Genomic DNA, 27,207 nt, shown 5'->3' with positions numbered 1-27,207 from the left:
CTTCACAGATCCAAAGGTCAAGCCTTCGGGGGCAGTTTAGGTGGCTAAATGGCTGCCTCCATAGGCAGGTTCGGCGGCCAAATCTTGCTTTGGCGGCCAAACCTGGGTTCTCCAGCAAGGCAGAACCCGATTCTGCCCTAAACATGCAGCCTCCAAAAAGCTTCCAAACGCACGTGCAAAAGGCTAACAGCTACCATATGCACTTAACACACATAAGAGACCTCAAAAACTTGCTCTAAACTCAACATGCATCAACAAATACCCAACAGAAAAAGCATCTCACAACAAAACTACCACAAATCTTAAACTTTTGGATAAACGATCATGCATGCCCTAAAGACTTATAAAACTTAGGTTTAAAAATCTTCAGAACACAAAGGAGGAGTAAGAATTAACTCACCTCTTGAAGAAAACGAAACACAGAGCAATTACCACTTGAAGGAAGAGGGGAAAGAAAACGCTTTCCGAAGGTCTCCAAAGCTAAGATTTGAAGTCCCAACTCGAATCTTCAAAAACAAGGTAAAAACTTATAAATTCTCCAAGGAATTGAAGCAAATTTCAGCAAGAACATCAAGAACAGGATATGGGCTTACCTCTGCTCGAAGATGGAGAAAAGCTCTCTCGATTTTCGGGCTGAAGGCCCTTTATAGGTGATTGGAGAAACCACCTTCGGCAGCCGAACCTTAAAACCCTTTTCAAAAAAACTCAAATTCATTTTATGAAAATCCTATTTTACCCTTCTAAAGATTCCAGCTTCGAGATTCCGAATTCCGATGGAAATTTCATCGGAAGGTGGGAATTCCAACGCTGGAGTTTAGTCGGGTATTACATTCTTTCCCCCTTAAGAACATTCGTCCTCGAATGTTCAACAAAGCAAACAAGTAAAACATATACATCAAGAAGACACAAGAAAACATATAACACTTACTTTAAAAGATATGGGGGTACTGTTGAAGCATCGACTCTCGGGTTTTCTAGGTGCACTCTTCCATATTGTGGTGATTCCATAAAACTTTCACCATCGCGATTTCCTTATTCCTCAGGTTTCTGATCTACGTGTCTATGATCCGTACTGGCTGCTCAATATAGGTGAGATCTCCTAGGATCTCCATATTAGGTTCACTAAGAACCTTTATCGGATCTAACATGAATTTTTGTAACATAGAAACTGTAATGACCCAAAAATTGGACCGCTACCGGCGCTAGGATTCAGATTGACTTAAGGTCGCCGGAACATGCAGCAAGCCTACTTTACATCCTATTACACCTGATAAAATCCCATACATGATCACAAGAAAACATAAACATAAACATTCCATGAACCATGGCTCGACCTGTGCATGTATCAAAATTGATAACATAAAACCCATACTAGAGCCCTCATCAAATGCTCTAGTGTGGTAAATATTACATGCTTCAAGCTTGGTTCAAACATAACTCATAATTAAAACTTTTACATAAGAATCATGTTAATAGGGATTACAAGAACAAAAACTAGGGCAAAGCACAATTCTAATCCATTAAACAATATATGTCCACAACTATACTATTACATTAGACTATACCAACAACTATGCCGACTTCCCGAGCTATCTTTGACGCTGCAAACTTGGGGTTAGAGGAAAGGGATAAGCTACAAGAGCCTAGTGAGCAGAACATAAAAATAGTTTAATAAATATATGCTCGTATGAAATGCGTCACAACACAAAAAATTCACATCAAGATGGACTTGTCACTAGTAACCCTCTACATATTCCAATAGTGCCCGGCCCTCGATGGGAGCTCCTCAGGACTTCCTCTTAAACATATCATAACATATCCATAATGCTAGGGGCGTAGAATGGGCAGCCATATTCTTTCCCTTACATAGTGCTAGGGGCGTAGAATGGGCAGCCCTGGTCTTTCCATATCCGTCATAACATATCATACTCGAGGGCTATTGGGTCATCCAACATCCATCCACATCAACAGTAAATCATGCAATGTATCAGATTCGTGATTGCTAATACAAACAACCTAATACATATACATGGCATCCGTGATGCATGAGCATGCTAAAAAGTTTGAATCCTTTAAAGTAATAGATCAGTTCAGTTCTACTCACCTCTGGCTGACGCTCGCCTAACACCAATGCAGTTATTTCACTGCAGGCCTCTACAGTCTCCCAGGTCCGATCCTACACAGATGGACTTAAATGAGGGACCAAATATAATTATTACAAGACTCTAAACAACTCCCCAAAAACCTCCTAAAATATAACAAAACATGCATACAAAACAAGCAGAAGAAGGCTGGGCAGGGGACTTTCAGCGGCAAGATCGGTGGTCGAAGGTCCCTCATAGATCCGAAAGTCAGGGACTTTCTGGGGTAGGTTCAGCGGCGTAAACTCCACACAGATCTAAAAGTCAGGGACTTTCAGTTGCAGGTTCAGCGGCCAAAAGGCTGCCTCTACTTGCAGGTTTGGCGATCGAACCTTGCTTCGGCGGCCGAACCTAGGTTCTCCAGTAGGGCAGAACCCGATTCTGCCCTACGCACACAGCCACCAAACACTCCGATCCGCACACCCAACAACTCATAAACATTTATACTCACTCAACATGCATAAGGGACATAAAACCTAGCCTAATCCCCATCATACAACACAAAAGGAACAATCATCATCAATCCTAACCCAAACCCTAAAACTCTAGATTTAACCATTTCATACATAAAAACCCTTTAACCCTTCTTAAAACTTATTTAAAAGATAGGAAAAGAAAAGATCTAAACTTACCTCTTGGAGATCCGAAGGTAGCAGCAACCCAACTTGGAGATGAGAGAAAAATCGATCTCCGGAGGTCTCCAAGGTTTAAAAACTTATATTCAAGCTCAAATCTTAAAAAAATAAGAGAAAACTCATGAATTTTCTGAGAAATTTGAAGGAAAAATAATAAGAGCATCAAAGGGAGGGCATGGACTTACCTCTGCCCGAAAATGGAGAGAAAGCTCTCTCATTTTCGGGCTGAAGGCCTCTTATAGGTGGTTGGATAAACCACCTTCGGCGGCGAAAGAGAAGGTCCTGCGGTGGCATGGAGGAACCACCTTCGGCGGCCGAACTTGAGGGTTCGGCGGCCAAACCTGAGGGTTCGGCGGCCAAACCTGGGATTTGCTCGAAAAAATTTTCCTTTAAAACTCTTTTCTTTCTTTTAAAACAAAACCAAAAATCATTTTAAGAAAACTTTGTTTTACCCTTCTAGAGAGATTTCAACTTCGAGATTCCGGTTTCCAACGGAGATTTCGTAGGAAGATTGAAATTTCGACACCAAAATTTAGCCGGGTGTTAAATTCTCCCCCTTTAAGAACATTCGTTCCTGAATGTTCAACAAAGCAAATAAGCAAACATAAACATCAAGAAAACACATGGAAACATATAACACTTACTTTAAAAGAGATAGGAGTATTGCTTAAGCATGGACTCCCGGGTCTCCTAGGTGCACTCTTCCATGTTGTGGTGATTCGAAATAACTTTCACCATCACGATTTTCTTGTTCCTTAGCTTTCATATATGTGTGTCTATGATCCGTACTAGCTGCTCAACATAGGTGAGATCTCCTAGGATCTCTACATCAGGTTCATTAAGAACCTTGCTCGGATCTGACACGAATTTCCGTAACATGGAAACATGGAAAATCGGATGGATTCTCTCCATTGAAGCAGGTAAATCTAACTTGTAAGATACATTCCCAATATTTTGCAAAATTTCGAAGGGTCCGATGTACCTTGGAGCTAGTTTACCCTTCTTCCCAAAACGAATCACCCCCTTCATAGGAGACACCTTAAGCAACACCATATCTCCCTCCTAGAAAACAACATGCTTTATGCGGATGTCTGCATAGCTCTTTTGTCTGCTCACTATTGTTCTGATCCTCTCTCTAATGATAGGCACTACCATGCTAGTGATCTCGACTAACTCTAGCCCTGCCAAGGCCTTTTCTCCTACTTCTTCCCAACAGACGGGTGACCTGCATTTCTTCCCATATAGAGCTTCATAAGGAGCCATCCTAATGCTAGCATGGTAACTGTTATTATAGGCAAACTCCACCAATGGTAGATGTTGCCTCCAAGAACCACCAAAGTCTAGCACACACATTCTTAACATGTCTCCTATAGTTTGGATGGTCCTCTCCGACTGTCCGTTAGTCTGTGGATGAAAGGCAGTGCTAAAGTCCAACCTCGTGCCCATAGCATTTTGCAGACTCCGCCAAAACCTGGAGATAAACTGGGGTCCCCTATCTGACACTATAGAAACTGGAGCCCCATGTAGCCTGACAATCTCTTCCACATATACCTGCACCAACTTGTCCACAGAGTAACCACTCCTGACAGGAATAAAGGGAGCAGATTTGGTCAATCTTTCCATTACTACCCATATAGAATTTAGTCTGTTGGACGTTGATGGTAACCCCACCACGAAATCCATCACCACGTGTTCCCATTTTCACTCTTGAATTGGTAGTGGGTTGAGCATCCCAGCTGGCTTCTGATATTCTAAATTCACCCTTTGACATAGCTCACAAGTGGACACAAACTGCGCCACTTTCCTCTTCATAGCTGGCCACCAATAAACTCTCTTCAGATCCTGATACATTTTGGTGGCCCCAGGGTGAATACTGTACCTGGTATTATGAGCCTCTCTCATAATGTCTCCCTTCAAGCTTACGTCATCTGGTACACACAATCTATTTCTGTAATGGAGGATCCCTTTGTTGTCGAATCTAAACTCACCATTCTTGTCTGTCTGAATAGTTCTCGCTATTTTCACTAACTTGGGGTCCTTGTGCTATTTTTGTGCTACCTGTTCCAGAAACACATGTGTCACTTTCATCTGAGCTATTAATGCACCTGTACCAAACAAGTCTAGTTGTAAACCCTCGCTAATGAGCCTGTAAAATTCTCCGACCATTGGTCTTCTCTCTACTGAGATATGGGATAAACTGCCAAGTGATTTCTGGCTAAGAGCATCTGCCACCACATTTGCTTTACCCCGATGATACTGAATTTTGCAATTATAATCTCTAAGTAGTTCTACCATCTCCTCTACCTCAAGTTCAACTCCTTCCGACTCAAGATGTATTGCAAACTTTTATGATCTGTAAAGATCTCACATTTTACCCCATACAGGTAATGCCTCCACATCTTGAGTGCAAAACTCATAGCTGCCATCTCTAGATCGTGTGTAGGATAATTTAACTTGTACTTCTTCAACTGTCTAAAAGCATAAGCAATTACCCTCTCATTCTGCATCAACACACAACTTAGTCCCACTCGGAATGCATCACAAAACACTGTGAAATCCTCATTACTTGAAGAAATCCCTAACCTGACCATTAACCTCTCTGACATGAGCAAAAAACCCCTGAAAACCCTTCCTAAGCAACTTATGAGCCTGAGGGCAGATATCAAACCTCCAGGCATACTTATCTTGTCTCCTCGGAAGACTACCTCTTATCCATCTTATTCTCTAAACCTGACTACTTTGTCTCTGCAGTCCAAGGTAGCACCATGAGTAGAGAGCCAATCCATCCCTATAATGATGTCAAAATTAGTCAAATCTAGAATCACAAGGTCAACTGGAAGGCACTTATCCTCAACAAAGACTGGACTGAACTGGTAGAGTGACTCTGCCATAGACGGATCACACTTGGGCCCACTGACTCAAAGAGGACACTCTAGCCCATAAGCTATCAAACCTAAACTGTCTACGGCTTTCGGAGAAACAAAAGAATGAGAGGCACCAGGGTCCATAAGAGCATACACATTAGAACACCCAATAGTGAGTTTACCTGACACCACTGTGTTAGATGTGTTGGCCTCCTGCTGTGTCATGGTGAAGATCCGTGCTGGAGCTGAAGGACCTTCCCCTTACGAACCTGCTGAAGAAGAGGCTGTCCCTCTCCTTCTACCTCGCCTTCTACTCTGAGATGTGGTTAAAGCTGCTGGTTGAGCCACACTGCCAGAAGCCGTCTGTTGGGACTGTGCCGTCATAGCTGCATTGGGACACTCACATGCCATGTGCCCTTCCTGTTCACATCTATAACAAGTTGTAGTCCCAAACCGACAAAGCCCTTTATGCAGATTACCGTACCTCACACATCCAGAGCTATCTGAACCAGAGCTTGAACCACTATCCATTCCCAGACCAGACTTTAACCTGCTCCAAAACTTGTTCTTCTTTGCCTTCTTAGTGGATCTACTCCACTTTTTACTTCCTGTGGCGGCTGCATTTAGAGAGAAGAGATCAAATTTCCCTGTACTCAAGGTTTTAAAACCCGAGGACTGTGTCACCTGTTGTTTTACCGTTCCCTGAATGATGGCACTAGTCTGCATCTTCCTGTCTGCATCCACAATAGTGTGGAAACTCTCTCTCTCTACTGCTAAAATCAAGGAGTACCTAGAGTGGAGTCTCATGGTATACCTCCTAGCCTTCTTCTGGTCAGTGTCATAAGCCTAACCCATAAATTGAAGCAACTCCAGAAACTTGTCTGTATACTCGTCCACACTCATTTCTTCAGTCTGTCTCAACTGCTCAAATTCTATCACCTTCAACTCCCTCGAACTGTCTAGACAAGCCCACCCTGCAAATTCATTTGCAAACTGTTCCTAAGATAGGCTATCCAGTCTCGGGTCCATATAGTTCTTGAACTATTCCGTTGCCTTCTTGCACTTTAGAGTGAACCCCACCATCTTAATGGCTCTGCTATCACTGGCCCCTAACTCATCGTGTAATACCCGGCTAGATTCTGGCATCGGAACCCCCACCTTCCGGCGGAATCTCCGTTGGAATCAGGATTTCTGATGATGTCAGAGACTTCTAGAAGGGTAAAATGTGTTTTTATAAAATGTTTTCAAATGATTTTAAGGGTTTTAATTGAAAGAAAATTGAGTTTCGAAGAGAAAAGGACGAGGAGGAAGAACCCAGGTTCGGCCGCCGAAGGTGATGTTCGGCCGCCGAACATGAGATGGTTTCGAATGGACTTTTGGCTTCCGAAAGTTGAGTTGGGCAGAAACCAGGTTCGGCTGCCGAACCTCAAGTTCGGCCGCCGAACATGGGGGACTTTAGGGTGCTGGTTTGGCCGCCGAATGTGGCTCAGCCGGTCGCCTATAAAAGGCCTCAGACCGAAAATGGGCGAGTTTTCTCCCCATTCTCGTGCCCAGGTGAGTTCATGTCCTCCCTTGGTCGATTTCACGTTTTCCTTCAATCTTCTGTGGTTTTTATGAGTTTCATTCTTGGTTTTGAAGAGTTTTAAGCTTGGATCAAGGATTTGGAGCTTGGAGACCCCGGAGCTAGTTTCCTCCACATCTCCAAGGTTCGGGTCACACCAACCCTCGATCTCCAAGAGGTTAGTATAGATCTCTACTTTTCTTTACGTTTTAATGAGTTTTAAGTAAGTTTTAAGGAGATTTGATGTATGTGTTTGGGTAGATATGCATGATAGGGTTTATGTGAGTTTTGTGCCCAATGTATGATTACATGATGTTTTGTTGGGGTTTTAAGTTAGTTTATGCCCCTTTATGCATGTGGGAGTGAGTATGCATGTTTGGGAGAGAGTATGTAAGGATTTGGGTGTATTGAGTTTGGTTTTTGGCTTGGCAGAATCGGACCTGTCGTCCAGAGGGGACCAGGTTCGGCCGCCGAAAGGAGTTTCGGCCGCCGAACCTGCATGGGAGGCAGTCTTTCGGCTGCCGAACGTGCCCCCGAAGGCTGAGTTTCGTTTCTGTCCTGGGGTTTCAGCCGTCGAAGGTGCCGCCGAACCTACCCGAGTTTCGTCTCTAGAAGGGACTTTCGGCCGCCGAAGGTGCCGCCGAAAGTGCCCTGTCCAGCCGTTTCTTGGGTGTTTTCTATGCATGTTTTAGGGATGTTTAAAGGGGTTTTTGGGGGCATGTTTATGAGTTGTTTAGAGTGTGTTTGGCACCTCATTCGAGTCCACCTGTGTAGGATCGGACCCGAGGGACCGAGGAGGCCATCAGTGTTAGCAGTTGCAGAGTCTGTCCAGCGTCTGCCAGAGGTGAGTAGAAATAAACCTAACCTTTTATGTACGAAATCGAATGCCTAAAGCATGCTCATGCATCATGATTATATGTAATAGGATGATTGCACTAGTTTCACGAATGTGACGCATTGCATTATTTGATGTTGATTCAGGAGGTTCGGACCAAGGCGACTTCAATAGCCCATATCTGTCATTGAGTCTTGGGTGAGTCTTTTGAGAGCCGGACAAGTACATATAGGAAAGTCCTTGTGAGCTCTCTGTGGACTAGGCACCCTGTCATGTATGTGAAAGTCCTGTGTCAGCTCCTTTGGGGGAGCCGGGCACCGACAGAGGGATTTTTGAGGTCATGTCTGATCCTTGAGAGTAAAGGATGCTAGCAAATAAAGGAACTCTCAAAAACACTCCGTGGGGAATATTTAGCTGCATGAGCCCCGAGACGGACCAGAGACAGTTATGTGATTTCTTTGTGATATGACGCATTTCATGAGAGCATGTAATTAATGAACTGTTTTCTATGTTTCTACTCACTGGGCTTTTAGCTCATCCCTTTCCCCTAACCCCAGGTTTGCAGGTTTAAGTCAGAGTTCAGAAGTCAGCAGGGTAAAGATTAAGTGAAGTGGGTTTGTAATGTAATAGTTTATGCTTATGTTTCAGTTTAGTAGTTTTAGAAGTGGACATGTAATATAAGTTGATGTAATGTAATTTGAGATGATGTATGTAACTGAGTTATTGTAATGTAAAGTTAATTGGAGTTATGTTTATGGATTAGTACTGTGCTTGGCCCTAAGACTTGGTTAGTCCCTTTTTAGTACATGATGTATGTTATGCTAGAGGTTGGGTTATGTTTGAACTAATCTTGTGGCATGTGTTGTTTACCACACTATGGTAATGATGAGGACCCTAGAGGAGGTCTTATGTTTGTGGTTGAGGCATGCACAGGTTAGGTTCTAGTTCTTTGGATGTAATCCCAGCTTGATGTATGTTATGTTGACCCAGCTAGAGTTTTGATGAGGGCTCTAGAAGGGGGTCCTTTTATGTTTCAGTTATGTTGCATACAGGTCGAGCTCGGTAATTACATCAGATGTTCCAGTTCTTATGTTAAAGTTTTGATCATGTATGGGATTTGACCAGGTGATAGGAGGTATGTTTGGCTTGCTACGGGTCCCGGCGGCCTTAAGCCGATCTGGATCCTAGCGCCGGTGGCGGTTCGGGCCGTTACAGAGGGGTATTGGTTTCCGGGTCGTTACAGAATGGTATCAGAGCTTTGGGCCTCGAGAGTACGGTGTGTTGCACATCGGAAAGAGGTTAGCTTAGAGGTCATAGAAGGGCAAGCACAATAGGAAGAATCATGTCCACTAGGATAGGATGTTGAGTCCTGTCTTGATTGATGATGTGTAATGCCATGATTTTATGCATGTGCATTAATGTTATGTATAATATGCTATGTATGCATGTATGTGTAGGTTCATGTGTTTTCATATGAACCGTATGATGCTAATGATTGTTTGTGTGCTTGTGTGTTGTTCTTCAGAGGAGCCAGAATGCGAGGTGCTCGTCGATCTGTGGAATTGACTGGAGTTCCATCTGAGAGGGAAGGTATGGACACCTTTCCCCCTGCTCTGCCAAGAGCGCAGTCGTGGGGAGTCAGCAGATGGGGAACATCAAGGGACCCTGGAAGGTCTTTTGATGCAAGCAGAGAAGGAATGGCTCCAAGAAGGATGTCAGCTAGTATGAGGGAAATAGAGTTAGAGGTTCAGAGAAGGGATGTTAGTTTGGGAATCAGAGTGCCAGAAGAAGGTATGGGAGATTCTCAGGAGGATGCTCAGACTCAGGATTCCAGGATCTCAGGTTCAGGAGGGATTGATCCCTCCACTCGGAGTACAGCCGCCATAAGAGGAGTGAAGTGGGGCAGAACCCTGAGGGGGAAGAAGAAGAAGTTCTGGAAGACTTTGAAGGCTAGTCTGGGATTAGGTAGTGGTGCGAGCTCTGGCTCCGGCAGTTCGAAATGCTTGAGGTGTGGTAGACCGCACAAGGGAGTCTGCCGTTATGGGACTGATGTATGTTACAGATGCGGACAGGAGGGGCACATAGCACGTGAGTGTCCCACTGTGCCCAGGTTGGCTCCGTCCCAGCAAGCAGCTTCAGGTAGAGCAGCTCAGCCAGTAGCTCCAGCCATAGTTCAGGTTAGTGGTCGAGGCAGCGGAAGAGGGTCAGTCCCTCATTCTTCAGGTTCCCGTGGAGAAGGTCCGTCAGCTCCAGCTCGGATCTTCACCCAAGCTCAGCAGGAGGCAGACACATCGAATATGATGGTGTCAGGTACGCTCACTTTGAAAGTTCTGATGTGTATGTTTTCGTGAACCCTGGAGTTTCTCTTTCTTTAGTTGCTCTAGGAGCCGTCGAGAGGTTGAGTTGATAGCTTCTGGGCTAAAGTGTTCTCTTTGGTCAGTGGAACCGAGTGTGATCCCTCTGAGGCAGAGTCAGTCTGCCGGTTCAGTTCTGTGACAGTTGAGGGTAGATGCCTTCCACCCGACTTTGAGGTCCTAGACTTGACTGTCTGGACGTCAGTTTAAGGTTGGACTGGGTTTTTCTACTCGTGGTGCTATCTTGGTCTGCAGAGACAAGGTAGTCAGGTTCAGAGGATAGGATGGGTCAGAGGTTTTCTTCTGAGGGAACACAGTAGGGATGCCTAGAGGTTTGATGTCAGCCTATCAGGTTCGTAGGGTGCATAGGAGGGATTGTCAGAGGGTTCTAGCTCTTGTTTGAGAGTTTAGCAGTCAGGTCAGGGAACCAGCCTCAGTGCCAGTTGTTAGAGAGAGAGAGTTCTTAGATTGTTTTCCTCGGCTAGTTGTCAGGTTCACCATCTGTTAGGGAAATGGAGTTGAGTATAGGAGTGGTGTCTGGACGCAGAACCATTTCTGTCCTTCCCTATAGGATGGCACCTGTAGTTGAGAGTTGTCAGAGTAGAGGCGAGACTTGGTAGACAAGGGTTTTATCCGACCTAGTACCTCACCCTGGATTGCTCCAGTAAGGTCGTGGGAAACGAAGGATGAATCCTTGAGACTTTGTAACGACTGTAAGCAGTTGACTGAGGTCACTACCAAGCGCAGGTATTCACATGCAGGATAGATGATCTATTGGGACAGCTAGTAGGAGCTGTTTGTTTTCCAAATAGATCTGAAATCCGGGTACTACCTGTGAGAGTTAGAGTTAGTTTTGGGTTAGCAGTGAGAAGAAGCCTGTTAGTAAAGATGAGAAGAGAAGAGAAGAGTAAGGATCAGAGTAGCGCAGCGGAAGCCAGTGGAGTTCAGGAGAAGGTTGGGTACTGCTAAGGTGTTTCTTTTGGAGACCCGGGAGTTTTACTCCAGTAGTGCCTGTGTCTCTCTTTCAGGAGAGAGATTTTTAGGTTTTGCTTGCTTGTTTATGTATGATTGATGCCTGTTTGTTGTGGAACATTCGGGGACGAATGTTCTTAAAAGGGGGGAGAATGTAATACCCGGCTAGATTCCGGCATCGGAACCCCCACCTTCCGGCGGAATCTCCGTTGGAATCAGGATTTCTGATGATGTCAGAGACTTCTAGAAGGGTAAAATGTGTTTTTATAAAATGTTTTCAAATGATTTTAAGGGTTTTAATTGAAAGAAAATTGAGTTTCGAAGAGAAAAGGACGAGGAGGAAGAACCCAGGTTCGGCCGCCGAACATGAGATGGTTTCGGATGGACTTTTGGCTTCCGAAAGTTGAGTTGGGCAGAAACCAGGTTCGGCTGCCGAACCTCAAGTTCGGCCGCCGAACATGGGGGACTTTAGGGTGCTGGTTTGGCCGCCGAATGTGGCTCAGCCGGTCGCCTATAAAAGGCCTCAGACCGAAAATGGGCGAGTTTTCTCCCCATTCTCGTGCCCAGGTGAGTTCATGTCCTCCCTTGGTCGATTTCACGTTTTCCTTCAATCTTCTGTGGTTTTTATGAGTTTCATTCTTGGTTTTGAAGAGTTTTAAGCTTGGATCAAGGATTTGGAGCTTGGAGACCCCGGAGCTAGTTTCCTCCACATCTCCAAGGTTCGGGTCACACCAACCCTCGATGTCCAAGAGGTTAGTATAGATCTCTGCTTTTCTTTACGTTTTAATGAGTTTTAAGTAAGTTTTAAGGAGATTTGATGTATGTGTTTGGGTAGATATGCATGATAGGGTTTATGTGAGTTTTGTGCCCAATGTATGATTACATGATGTTTTGTTGGGGTTTTAAGTTAGTTTATGCCCCTTTATGCATGTGGGAGTGAGTATGCATGTTTGGGAGAGAGTATGTAAGGATTTGGGTGTATTGAGTTTGGTTTTTGGCTTGGCAGAATCGGACCTGTCGTCCAGAGGGGACCAGGTTCGGCCGCCGAAAGGAGTTTCGGCCGCCGAACCTGCATGGGAGGCAGTCTTTCAGCTGCCGAACGTGCCCCCGAAGGCTGAGTTTCATTTCTGTCCTGGGGTTTCGGCCGCCGAAGGTGCCGCCGAACCTACCCGAGTTTCGTCTCTAGAAGGGACTTTCGGCCGCCGAAGGTGCCGCCGAAAGTGCCCTGTCCAGCCGTTTCTTGGGTGTTTTCTATGCATGTTTTAGGGATGTTTAAAGGGGTTTTTGGGGGCATGTTTATGAGTTGTTTAGAGTGTGTTTGGCACCTCATTCGAGTCCACCTGTGTAGGATCGGACCCGAGGGACCGAGGAGGCCATCAGTGTTAGCAGTTGCAGAGTCTGTCCAGCGTCTGCCAGAGGTGAGTAGAAATAAACCTAACCTTTTATGTACGAAATCGAATGCCTAAAGCATGCTCATGCATCATGATTATATGTAATAGGATGATTGCACTAGTTTCACGAATGTGACGCATTGCATTATTTGATGTTGATTCAGGAGGTTCGGACCAAGGCGACTTCAATAGCCCATATCTGTCATTGAGTCTTGGGTGAGTCTTTTGAGAGCCGGACAAGTACATATAGGAAAGTCCTTGTGAGCTCTCTGTGGACTAGGCACCCTGTCATGTATGTGAAAGTCCTGTGTCAGCTCCTTTGGGGGAGCCGGGCACCGACAGAGGGATTTTTGAGGTCATGTCTGATCCTTGAGAGTAAAGGATGCTAGCAAATAAAGGAACTCTCAAAAACACTCCGTGGGGAATATTTAGCTGCATGAGCCCCGAGACGGACCAGAGACAGTTATGTGATTTCTTTGTGATATGACGCATTTCATGAGAGCATGTAATTAATGAACTGTTTTCTATGTTTCTACTCACTGGGCTTTTAGCTCATCCCTTTCCCCTAACCCCAGGTTTGCAGGTTTAAGTCAGAGTTCAGAAGTCAGCAGGGTAAAGATTAAGTGAAGTGGGTTTGTAATGTAATAGTTTATGCTTATGTTTCAGTTTAGTAGTTTTAGAAGTGGACATGTAATATAAGTTGATGTAATGTAATTTGAGATGATGTATGTAACTGAGTTATTGTAATGTAAAGTTAATTGGAGTTATGTTTATGGATTAGTACTGTGCTTGGCCCTAAGACTTGGTTAGTCCCTTTTTAGTACATGATGTATGTTATGCTAGAGGTTGGGTTATGTTTGAACTAATCTTGTGGCATGTGTTGTTTACCACACTATGGTAATGATGAGGACCCTAGAGGAGGTCTTATGTTTGTGGTTGAGGCATGCACAGGTTAGGTTCTAGTTCTTTGGATGTAATCCCAGCTTGATGTATGTTATGTTGACCCAGCTAGAGTTTTGATGAGGGCTCTAGTAGGGGGTCCTTTTATGTTTCAGTTATGTTGCATACAGGTCGAGCTCGGTAATTACATCAGATGTTCCAGTTCTTATGTTAAAGTTTTGATCATGTATGGGATTTGACCAGGTGATAGGAGGTATGTTTGGCTTGCTACGGGTCCCGGCGGCCTTAAGCCGATCTGGATCCTAGCGCCGGTGGCGGTTCGGGCCATTACAGAGGGGTATTGGTTTCCGGGTCGTTACACATCGGCTATCATCTTCATTGCTTTAATGTATTCAAACGGGTCATCACCCTCTTTGTACGTTGGAGCATCCAACTTTAGGTAATCTGTCATTTTAACTTTGCTCCTTGCTGATGGGGTAGGTTTGTGTGGACACACATGAACCCACATCATGTACATAACATATCATCATTGCACCTGCATACAATCATGGCATTACACATCATCATACTTTCATCAAGACATGGCTCTACATCCTATCCTAGTGAACATGATTTTTCTTAATGTGCTTGCCCTTCTATAACATCTATGAGCCCAACACTCTCTAGGTCCGACCATATGAACTTAGGGCTCTAATACCACTCTATAACGATCCGAAAACCAGACCGCTATTGGCGCTAGGATTCAGATCGACTTAAGGTCGCCGGAACTCGTAGCAAGCCTACTTTACATCATGTTACACCTGATAAAATCCCATACATGTCTCTACAAAGCCCTTTGTGCGGCTTACCATACCTCACACATCCAGAGCTATTCGAACTAGAGCTTGAACCACTACCCATTCCCAGACTAGACTTCAATCTGTTTCAGGACTTGTTCTTCTTAGTCTTCTTAGTGGATCTACTCCACTTTTTACTTTCAGTGGCAGCTGCATTCAGAGAAGAGAGATCAAATCTTCCTGTACCCGAGGGCTGTGCCACCTATTGTTTCACTGTTCACTGAATGATGGCACTAGCCTCCATCTTCCTAGTAAGATCAAGAAGGAATACCTAAAGTAGAGTCTCATGGTATACCTCCTAGCCTTCTTCTGGTCAGTGTCATAAGCCTGACCCACAAACTGAAGCAACTCCAGAAATTTATCTGTGTACTCATCCACACTCATTTCTTCAGTCTGCCGTAGCTGTCCAAACTCTATTACCTTCAACTCCCTTGAACTGTCTAGAAAGGTCCACCCTACAAACTCATTTGCAAACTATTCCCAAGATAAGCCATCCAGTTTCAGGTCCACATAATTCTTGAACCACTCCTTTGCCTTCTTGCACTTTAAAGTGAACCCCGCCATCTGAATGGCTCTGCTGTCACTGGCTCCTAACTCATCAACTATCATTTTTACTGCTTTGATGTACTCAAATGGGTCATCACTCTCTTTACACTTAGGAGCATCCAACTTCAGGTAATCCGTCATTTTGACCTTGCTCCCTACTGATGGGTTAGGTTTCAGGAATTACTGGCTCAGCTGGGGGAGGAGGAGGGGGTGTAACACTCCCTGTGTTAGGGTTTGCTGGATTCTAGTAATAAGATGGAGGTGAAAACATAGAGTAAGGTGGATATGGTGGGTAGTAGGGAGGATAGGGCATGTATGAAGGGTACGGGTGGTAGCTAGAGTAATCCGATGTGCCTCCCATCAAATATCTGGGTCCCTGTGTATAAGGTTGGTATTGAGGTGGATAGGCAGATCCGGAGGTCTGAGTGCCTACTTTAGATTCTCCCATACCCTCTCTTTCAAAACTCACACCCAGACTTCCATCTCTCCTATGATCATCCCTTGCTGTTTCCTTGACATCTGCAGACATCTTTCCCGAATCTGTTCTCCTTCTGTTTACGTCAAAAGACCTTCTAGGGTCCCTTGATGTTTCACTCCCATTAGTCCTACTTGACCGTGCTCTTGATGGAGCAGTAGGGGGAAGGACATCCATACCCTCATTTTTAGGTGGAACTCCGGTCAACCGTGCAGATCGACGTGAACCTCACATCCTGTCTTCTTAAAAACAATGTTTAACACATAGACATTAGCATCATACTAATAGAGCATATTTTAGTCCACTTTATCATTATGTTCTTGATGTTTATTTGCATCTTTTCTGCCTAATTTTGTGGTTTTAATCATGTTTTGCAGATATTAGGTATAAAGAGACAATCTGGAGAAAATGCTCTTAAAACTGCCAAAAAGTGCCAAATATGCAAAGCGCCAAAAAAAGGAAAGTTTTCAAATAAGAAAAGTTTTCAGAAAAGGAAAGTTTTCAAATAAGGGAAGTGCAAAAGCAAAAGCAAATAAGGAAAGCTTATTTGAATTTCAAATTGCAGATCTTTCTTTCCTTGTTCAAAGATGTGCACACACTGCAGCAGTCATATCTTCCTATTTAGGCAGCAAGATCTCAAGAAGACGCAATTGCCTCTTCAGCATTCAGCATTCAAAATTCAAACGAAGGCTCCACCTAAAAAGGAAAGACTAGACAGATTCACTTTCCCTTCTGCATTCAATGACCGCGCGCCCACCTGCCTCTTGAAAGCCAATCCGCGCTCCACTTTCCCTCAGAAGAAGATGTGCACGCTTCTTTCCTTCCAAATAATTTCGCAATGCGAATCTATCCTTTTCAGATACAACTTGGGCAGTAGGTACCTCTTGGGCAGCAAGGTCAGCATCTAAACTTAATTAGGAAGCACAATATGCGCCTCCTTCCCTTTCTGAGACCAAGCTGATCGCCTCTTCTTCTCTTGTGCAAGCTTCCGCGCCCTTTCCTCTTCTGACACCACTTGGGTAGCCTCTTCACTAATTAGGAAGCAAGGGAGACCTAGGGCAGCACTTTCAACTATAAAATACACATAAGGAGCTTCCACACGACTTTTACATACCACCTTGGACACACCTACGGGATTGCAAGTGATACCATCTCTTCTTCTTCCTTTCTTTATTTTTTGGTTTTTGTTTCAGCCATGAGTGGCTGAAACCTTTTAATCTAGTTGAAGATTGGTTGAAACTTTGGTTGTTTTATGGATTGTGAGATCTGAACATAAGTTGCTTGTCTTTTGGTTATTCAATATTTATACAATTTCATTCTTGATTCCATTATTGCTTTGTTATTATGATGAATGTGGCCACTTGATTCTTGATTGCAAGGTAATATATTGTTAGTTTGAATAATTTTGAGTCCGTAATTGCTTGGATTGTTCAAACACAAGAACACTTGGTGTAAAAACTAAGGAAATTGTATGATCTAGCAACATCTCATGCGTTTGAGTAGCTAGGATTGGATCTCTCTATTTCTTCATGCAATTAACAATTGTTTTGATGCCTAAGGCCCAAGGACGTTCCTTGACAATTTGTTAATTAGTAATTAATTAGAGGACGTTCCCTAATTGATTTAATCATAAGGAGAGACATGGTGGTGAGTAGCGTTTTCCATCTCCATAACTAATCTATTGAATTAATCTAAAGTACATAAGTTTCAATGACCAATCCCAACAACTGAAGTGGATCCAACTCTTCAACTAGATCTTTCTCATATTTGATTTCTCTTTATTTCTTTTTACTATTTGCTTCTTTTATTGCTTTCAGTTTTAGATCTCTTGAATCAATCTCAAAACCCCCCCTTTTTACTTTCAGTTTAGTTGGTTTCAGATTTTTCTCGTTTCAGTTTGTTTTGCTTTTAGTTTATTTTGCTTTCAGATTTCGCTTTCAGTTTATTTTGCTTTCCGTTTATCTCGTTTTAGTTTATTTCTCTTTCAGTTTATTTTTATTTCAGTTAATTCTCTTGGTCTTGATAAGAAAAATAGGTAAGTTCTCAATTCCCTGTGGATTCGATCCTTTCACCACTATCTACAGTTGTAAAATTGTTGATAACCAGAAAGGTTATTTTTGACCGGCTTCGACAACCGCGAGTCACATACAGTTCATGTGGATACACATGAACCCTCATCATACATAACATATCATTAATGCACATGCATACAATCAGGGCATTACACATCATCATATATTTATCAAGACAGGACTCTACATTCTATCTTAGTGGACATGATTTTTCCTAATTGTGCTTGCCCTCTATAACATTTATGAGCCCAACACTCTAGGTCCGACCATATGAACCTAGGGCTCTAATACCATTCTATAATGATCCAGAAACCAGACTGCTACCGGCGCTAGGATTCAGATCGACTTAAAGTCGCCGAAACCCGTAGCAAGCCTATTATATATCCTGTTATACCTGATAAAAATCCCATACATGATCACACGATATAAAAAACTTAAATATTTCATGAACCAAGAGTCAACCTGTGCATGCATCATAACTGAAGATATAAAACCCATACTAAAGCCCTCATCAATACTCCAGTATGGTCAACATAACATGCCTTAAGCTCAGTTCAAACATAAACTTATATTTAAAAACTTTTACATAAAGGATCATGAAAGCAGGGATTACAAGGACAAACACTAGGGCAAAGCACAATTCTAATCCATAAAATAATACATATCCACAACTATACTATTACAAAAACTATACCAGCAACTCAACCAACTTTCTCGAGCTAACTCTGATCCTACAAACCTAGGGTTAGGGGAAAGGGATAAGCTACAAGAGCCTAGTGAGAAGAACATAAAAATAGTTCAATAAACGTATGATCGTATGATCATATATATGAATGTGTCACAACACAAATTGTAACGAATCGGGAACCGGACTGCTACCGGCGCTAGGATTCAGATCGACTTAAGGTCGCCGGAACCCGTAGCAAGCTTAACATACATCCTGTCATACCTGATAAATCCCATACATGATCATACATTTTCATAAAAACTTTAAAATTTTCATAAAAACTTTAAACTTTTCATATACCAAGCTTGACCTGTGCATGCACTAAAACTGTATACATAAAACCCCTTACTGGAGCCCTCATCAAATGCTCCAGTTAGGTCAACATCTCATATGTCAAGCCTGGTTCAACATATAGCATCAATAAAAAAAAACATTTCATAAAGATCATGTACCAAAAGGGATTAGCCATACATTAGGGCCAAGCATAATACTAATCCTCATTACATTGCTTTATATTATATTACATGTCCACTACTAGACTATTACATGACATAGCCATTACCCTTGCTGACTTCCTGCTAACTCTGACCCTGCAAACCTGGGGGTTAGGGGAAAGGGGTGAGCTACAAAAGCCCAGTGAGCAGAACCATAAAAATAGTTTATAAACATATGCATCATAAAATGCATCACAATACAAACAATCCACATCAAGGATAGATTTGTCGCCAATAACCCTCTACTTATCCAATTGTGCCAGGGGCGTAGAATAGGCCTCACTAGACTTTCTCTTAACATGATATAACATAACATATCCAATGTGCCAGGGGCGTAGAATGGGCCTCACTGGTCTTTCTCTCACATCATGCCAGGGGCGTAGAATGGGCCTCACTAGACTTCCATACCGTATCATAACATATCATATCGAGGGCTAGTGGATCATTCAATATCCATCCACATCAACATCATATCATGCAATGCGTCATATTCGTGAATTCTAATGCAATACAACCTATTACATACATGGCATTCATGATGCATGAGCATGCTTAAAAGTTTAATTGCTTTGAAATAAAAAGAGTTGTGTTCTACTCACCTCTGGGTGATACTCAACTGACTCTGGAGCAGCTAACTCACTGCTGATCACCTCGGTTCCTTAGGTCCGATCCTACACAGGTGGACTCAAATGAGGGACCAAACATACTCTAACATGACTCTAAACATCTCCCCGAAAATCCCCTAAAACACAATAAAGCATGCATGCAAAACAGGAAAAGGAAGGCTGGGCAGGGGACTTTCAGCGGCAGGTGTGGCGGCCGAAGGTCCCTCCAGATCCGAAAGTCAGGCACTTTCGGAGGCAGGTTTGGCGGCCGAAACTGCCTCCAGATCCGAAAGTCCAAACCTTCGGGGGCAAGTTTGGACTCTCCTCCAGAGCTGAAAGTCCAAACTTTCGGGGGCGAGCTTAGGCGGCCAAAATTGGCTCCTATGGCAGGTTCGGCGACTGAACCTTGCTTCGGAGACCGAACCTGGATCCTCCTGGGTGGCAAAACCCAATTCTACCATCCCACATTTAGCTATCCAAACTTTCCAAAACACATCCATCTATTCTAAAACATGCATAAACACATTTTCAACATATAGGGGCATAAAACTAGCCTATACCCCAACAAACATCACATTTCTCATTAAACTAACATAACCCTAACATTTTAGATCTACTCTAAACATGCATCAAAACACCCTTAAAACTCACTTAAAACATAAAAGAAGGTGAGGATCTACACTTACCTCTTGAAGATCGAGAGGAGATGCGATCCCAAACTTGGAGATATGGAGGAACGAGCTCCGGGGGTCTCCAAGCTTCAAAACTTTGATCTTAGCTTAAAATCTTCAAATCAAAGGTAAAAACTCATCAAAACTTGAAGGAAAAGAAGGAAAACGCAAAATCAACCACGGGAGGGCGAAATCTCACCTATGCCTGAAAATGGAGAGAGAAAACTTGCCCATTTTCGGACAAGGGGCCTTTTATAGGTGGCTGGCCAGACCACCTTCGGGGGCCAAAAGAGCTTTTGCAAGTTCCCAATGTTCGGCGGTCGAACCTGGATTTTTCCTCCATGGCTTTTTCTTTCAAAACTCAATTTTCTTTCTTCATTAAAACTATAAAAACATATTAAAAATATTTTAGAAAACCTTTATTTTACCCTTCTAGAAGGCTCCGACATCCTAGAATTCCGGATTCCAACGGAGATTTCGCCGGAAGGTAGGAATTCTGATGCCGGGGTCTAGTCGGGTATTACATTCTTCCCCCCTTAAGAACATTCGTCCCCGAATGTTCAACAAACAAGCATAGCATGGCATAACACACAAGAGCACATAAAAACACTAACCTTAAAAGAGATAAGGATATTGCTGGAGCATAGACTCCCGTGTCTCCCAAGTACATTCTTCTATATTGTGGTGATTCCAAAGGACTTTCTCCATCGGGATTTCCTTGTTCCTCAGCTTTCTGATCTGCGTGTCTAGGATCCGCACTGACTGCTCAACATATGTGAGATCTCCTAGGATCTCCACATCAGGCTTGTAATACCCGGCTAGACTCCGGTATCGGAATTCCTACCGTCCGGTGGAATCTCGGATGTCGAAAACCTCTAGAAGGGTAAAAACCATATTTTTATAAAATGTTTTCATGTATTTTATGGTTTTAAGTAGGAAAGAAATTGAGTTTTGAATGAAAAAAACCATGGAGGGAAATCCAGGTTCGGCCGCCGAACTTGCATGAGTTTTGGAGGCACTTTAGGCTTCCGAAGGTGGCCTGGCCAGCCCCTATAAGAAGCCCCATGGCCGAAGATGGGCTTGTTTTTCTCCCCATTTCCGGCCAGAGGTGAGTCCACGCTCTCCCATGGTTGGTTTTGATGATTTTCCTCAAATCTTTCAAGTTTTAACAAGTGTTTACTTGGTTTTTTAAAGTTTTTGGAACTAAGATCAAGTTGTGGAGCTTGGAGACCCAAGGAGCTAGATTTCTCCTACCTCCAAGTTAAGGATCGTTTCTCCTCTCGATCTTCAAGAGGTAAGCTTAGATCCTACCCTTCTTGTATGTTTTAAGCAAGTTTTATGATGGTTTAGGGGGTAGAGATGCATGTTGAGGTTGGTTGGTTGTTGATAGGGTTTATGTTGAGTTTGTGGTTAATGCATGTTATTTTGAGTTGTTTTGTGTTGTTGTTGGGGTTTAGGATAGTTTGAGGCCCCTATATGCTTATGTATGTGTGTATGCATGTTTTGGAAGTGTTGGATATGAGATTGGAATGGTTTGGGAGGCAAATGTGCATAGAATGGCTGAGTTCTGCCACTTAGGGAGAACTCAGGTTCGGCAGCCGAAGGAACTTTCGGCCACCGAACCTGCCTGTGGTAGCATGTTTCGGCTACTGAACCCTGCCCCCAAAAGTTGGACTTTCAGCTCTGGATGGGAGTTTCGGCCGCCGAACATGCATGAGTTTCGGATCTAGAGGGAACTTTCGACCGCCGAAGGTGCCGCCGAAGGTGCTGCCGAAGGTGCCGCCGAAGGTGCTGCCGAAGGTGCCGCCGAAGGTGCCGCCGAAGGTGCCGCCGAAGGTGCTGCCGAAGGTGCCGCCGAAGGTGCTGCCGAAGGTGCCGCCGAAGGTGCCACCGAAAGTGCTGCCGAAGGTGCCGCCGAAGGTGCCACCGAAAGTGCTGCCGAAGGTGCCCTGTTCAGCCTTCCTTTGCATGTTTTCTATGATTATTTTAAGGTATTTTAGGGGGTTTTTGGGGAGTAGTTTAGAGTCATGTTCTAGTATGTTTGGTCCCTCATTTGAGTCCACCTGTGTAGGTTCAGACCTGAGGAACCGAGGACCCCAGCAGTGAGTTAGCTGCTTCAGTGTCTTTTCAGAGCTAGCCTGAGGTGAGTAGAATGACTCCTTATGTTGCAAAGTAAATAAGTAAATTTTGAGCATGTTCATGCATCACGAATGCCATGGGATATATTAGGTTGTTTGCATTAGAATTCACGAATATGTTGCATTGCATAATATGATGTTGATGCAGATGAACATTGAATGATCCATTAGCCCTCGTATGGTATGATATGATATGATGATGATACGATACGGAAGTCCAGGAAGACCCATTCTACGTCCCTGGCACTATGTAAGAGAAAAGTCCAGGAAGACCCATTCTATGTCCCTGGCAGTTTGGAATGTTATGATATGTTATGTAAGGGAAAAGACCAGGACCCATTCTACGTTCTGGCACTATTGGATATGTAGAGGGCTATTGGTGATAAGTTCATCCTTAATGTGATTCGTTTGTGATGTGATGCATTTCATGAAAGCATGAATTTTAATTTAATGTTTTTACTATTCTGCTCATTGGGCTCTGGTAGCTCACCCATTCCCTTAATCCCCCAGGTTTGCAGGTACGGGATAGATCAGAAAGTCAACAAGAGTAAAGTCATGTTTTATGTAATAGCTAGCTGTAGACATGAGAAAGACATTGTATTGTAAAGTATAGTAATGTAGTGTAATGTAAAGAATTGTATTGAGGATAGAATTGTGCTTGACCCTAGTGTATGTTAATCCCTTTTGCACATGATCTACAAAAAATGTTTTATGGACGTTTTATGTAAACCAAGCTTATTGTATGATATGTAACCCCATTGGAGTATTTGTTGAGGGCTCCAATGTGGGGTTTTATGTTTATGAGTTTGTGCATGCACAGGTTAAGCTTGGTAAATGAAAGAAAAAGTCTAATGTTTATGTTTATGTTTGATCATGTATGGGATTTAACAGATATACAGGATGTATGTTAGGCTTGCTATGGGTCCCGGCGGCCTTATGCCGATCTGGATCCTAGCGCCGGTAGCGGTCCGGTTTCCGGGTCGTTACAAGGCTCATTAAGAACCTTGCTCGGATCTGACATAAACTTTCATAACATGGAAACATGGAAAACCGGATGGATTCTCTCCATTGAAGCAGGTAGGTCCAGCTTGTACGATACATTCCCAATCTTCTGCAAGATTTCAAAGGATGTACCGTGGAGCTAGCTTACCTTTCTTTCCAAAACGAATCACCCCTTTCATAGGAGACACCTTGAGCAACACCATATCTCCCTCCTGAAACTCTACATGCTTCCTGCGGACATCTACATAGCTTTTCTGCCGACTCACAGCAGTTCTGATTCTTTCTCTGATAATGGGCACTACCCTGCTGGTGATCTCTACTAACTCAGGCCCTGCTAAGGCCCTTTCTCCAACTTCTTCCCAGCAGACAGGTGACCTGCACTTCCTCCCATAAAGAGCTTCATAAGGAGCCATCCCGATGCTAGCATGATAGCCGTTATTGTACGCAAACTCCACCAAGGGTAGGTGATAGAGCATAAATTAGTCCATTTTATATTAGTATTATTGATGAATATTTACATGATTTCTGCTTAATTTATTGCTTTTAATATTATTTTGCAGAAAATGATGTAAAAGGACAATTTGGAGAAAATCCCCCTAAAACTGCCTTATTTGGAGCAAAAAGAGAGCAAGCTCTTCACGCGAACCAAGCTCCCGCCAATCACTTCAGCTCTTGCACGGGACCAAAGCACCTTCACTTGCACATGGGCCCCGCCAAAACCTCAACAAGTGAACGGCAACCCACTCATGCACAATCACAAGCGTGGACTCCACCTTGCACACATGGACCATCACTTCACCGTGGACCACGTTTGGGCCAACGCCATTCTCGCCAGCGCACATGGACCAAATTCAAGCGACTTTGCAATCATGGATCAATCCCATTCTCGCACGTGGACCGGTGCATTTCGCCACTCACGCACAAGGGCCCATTCTTGCATGTGGACCCGCACCTTCGCTTCAGCACACGGACAGCCCAAGCATCTCACATGGGCCCGCGCTTCACCATTCACTTCACATGGACCATGGACCCGCACGTTCATCAATTCTTGCACGAGACCAGTATACCTTAGCAACTCACACACACATCCGCCCATTCCCGCACATCACCCACGCACATGGGCCATGCACACATGGGACCGCGCGGATAGCGTTGGTGTTTCCAATTTAGGGCTCCTCTGCACCTATTTAAAGGCTCTTCAGTGCACAGAAAATTCATCTCTCGGCAATTCTGCAGCCCGGTGCAAAAGGGCAAAACTCAATACCTTCGGTTCCTTCTTCCTCTTTTATTTTTCCTTTTATTTTTCTGTTTTTAATTCAGCCATGAGTGGCTAAATTCTTTTCATCTAGTTGAATATTGGTTGAAGCTTTAGTTGATTAATGGGTTGTGAGACTTGATCAAATATTGTTTAATTTTTGGGAATTCAATATTCATGCAATTTCATATTTAATTTTCATATTATTTTGTTATTGAGATCTACGTTGATTTTTATTGCAAAATAATTATTTGTTAGTTTGAATAATTTAAGTCCGTAATTGCTTAGATTATTCTTACATGAGAACACTTGGGATAAAACCCAAGGAAATTGTAAGATCTAGCGTTATCTCCATACGTTTGGGTAGCTAGGATTGGATCTCTCTATTTCTTAATGCAATTGACAATTGTTTTGATGCCTGAGGCCCAAGGACGTTCCTTGGCAATTTGTTAATTAGTAATTAATTAGAGGACGTTCCCTAATTGGTTTAATCATAAGGAGAGATAATGGTGGTGAGAAGCGTCTTCCATCTCCATAACTAATCTATTGGATCAACCCAAAAGAACAAAGTGTCTGTGATCAATCCCAACAACTAAAGTGGATTCAATACTTCAACTAGAACTTTCTCATTATTGATTACTTTTTATTTAATTATTTGCTTTCCATTATTTTTCTCATTATTAGTTTACTACAATCAATCTCAAATCCCCCTGTTATTTTGTTGACAGTTTTGATCCCAATTTTCAGTTTATCTCGTTTGACCCCACTTTCAGTCTTTTATCTCATTTTTAATTTATAATTATTTCAGTTTATTTTCTTGGTCATAGAAAGAGAAATAGGTGGGTTCTCAATTCCCTGTGGATTCGATCCTTTCACCACTATCTGCAGTTGTAAATTGTTGATAACCAGAAAGGTTATTTTTGATCGGCTTTGACAACCGCGAGTCAAAAATTGACACCATTGCCGGGGAATTGATTTAACTTATTTGTTTCTCGTTCAGGACCTGATCTGTAACCCAAAGAACACCATATAGCAGATCTGAATTTAAAAAAAAAAAGAGAGAGAGAGCACACCATCGCAGATCATGCTTGAGGACCTCCGAAATCGCACCAAACCATCGCAGAATTGATTCATGGATGAGGTAAGTACATATAATCCCCCTTCTCAAATTCCTGACCTAACCTCTATTGTGGAAAGCTATGTCATAGCTCTACAGGAGCGACGACTTCAGCAGTCTCAACCATGTAGGATCTGTGGATATGAGGGACATCTAATGTCCCAATGTCCTACACTTTATGAGGATGACCAACCAGTTCATGCATATGGAGGATTTTATGAACAGCCAAGACATGATCCCTACCATGACACATACAATCCATATTGGGGAGACCAACCGAACTATGGCTATGCTGAGGCTAACAACTACCAGGATTATCAAGGATATCAAGCCCAACCGGAACCTTCAAATCCAAATCAGCACCTTGAGAAGATGATGGAAACAATGGTAAGTTCCATGCAAAGCCTGCGATAGGAATTAGGACAGCTGACTGCATCCATGTTGAGAAGAGAGCAAGAGCTTCAAGATGTGGAGGATGAAGATGAAAGTTGGCAAGTACAAGAACAAGCTGCTGAAGAGGCACAACCAGAAAACTATTTGCTCAAACAAACTGATCAAATAGAGCCTGTTGATAATTTAGACACATTGATTGTTTGAGTGAAAATGTTTTTTATGTAAATCAAGATGATATACTAAATGATGATCTTTGCAGGGAAGAGACTCAGAAAGAGCCAGAATTGAAAGAAACTGACTGTTGCATCCAACAGGAGAACTGCAGCCAAGCACAGACTGAAGAGAGCTCTGTCGCACCACTTCAGGAAGGACTTGCGCAAACTGAAGCCATGACTTTTCAACCGCCGAACTCCACCATCTTTCAGCTGCCGGACCCTGTACCTCAGCTCCCATCGCAAACTGAAACCATCCTTTGGCCGCCGAACTCAGCCATCTTTCGGCCGCCGAATCCAACTACTCTTCAGCTCCCCTTTCAGTCAGATCTTGCGCAAGAAGGAGTACTTGAAAGCCTTGCAGTCCATGCTCACAAGGAACAAATGGTATTCCAAGCACCTAAACCAAAGGATCATGTGGATCAATGCTTTCCCAAACCTCCGAATAAGGTAGAGTTTGTTTTGCCTGAATTCAGTACTAAATTGCAGCTAGACATAGAAAAACATGAAGTGGAATTCAAAGTTCTGCCCAATCATCTCAAAAATGCAAACATAAGGGCTAGAGGCACACCTCATCTAAAAGGGGAGAGGCTAATCATGTTGGTTCATGAGTACATGGAAAAAATAGGATGGGCTATGACAAAATCAAAAGGAATGCTACACTTTTTGCTCAATGCAGTTGGGACTCTTTTCCCTTCCCCAATTACTTGAGCCTTGATCAAGAGGATCGCACCATGCACACCACACCCAGGGGAGTACTCAGTTTCCTTTGTTCTTTTATGTTTCTATTACATTGAGGACAATGCATGATTTAGGTGTGGGGGTGCATATTTCTGAATTTTTACTTTTTAAATTTATTTTTGCTTTGATTTTTAGTTTGCTTGCATTAGTTGAAATTTTTCATTTTTTTGCTTTCAATAACACACACAAATAGCCACATTTTTTTTATTATTTATTTTTGTTTCCGGTTTTTTTTTAGATGCTTTACTCATCATTAGGGGTGAGCATTCG

The sequence above is a fragment of the Manihot esculenta genome, chromosome 1 (genome assembly GCF_001659605.2).
Source record: "Manihot esculenta cultivar AM560-2 chromosome 1, M.esculenta_v8, whole genome shotgun sequence".
NCBI lineage: Eukaryota > Viridiplantae > Streptophyta > Magnoliopsida > Malpighiales > Euphorbiaceae > Manihot > Manihot esculenta.
This window is presented reverse-complemented; position numbering follows the sequence as displayed.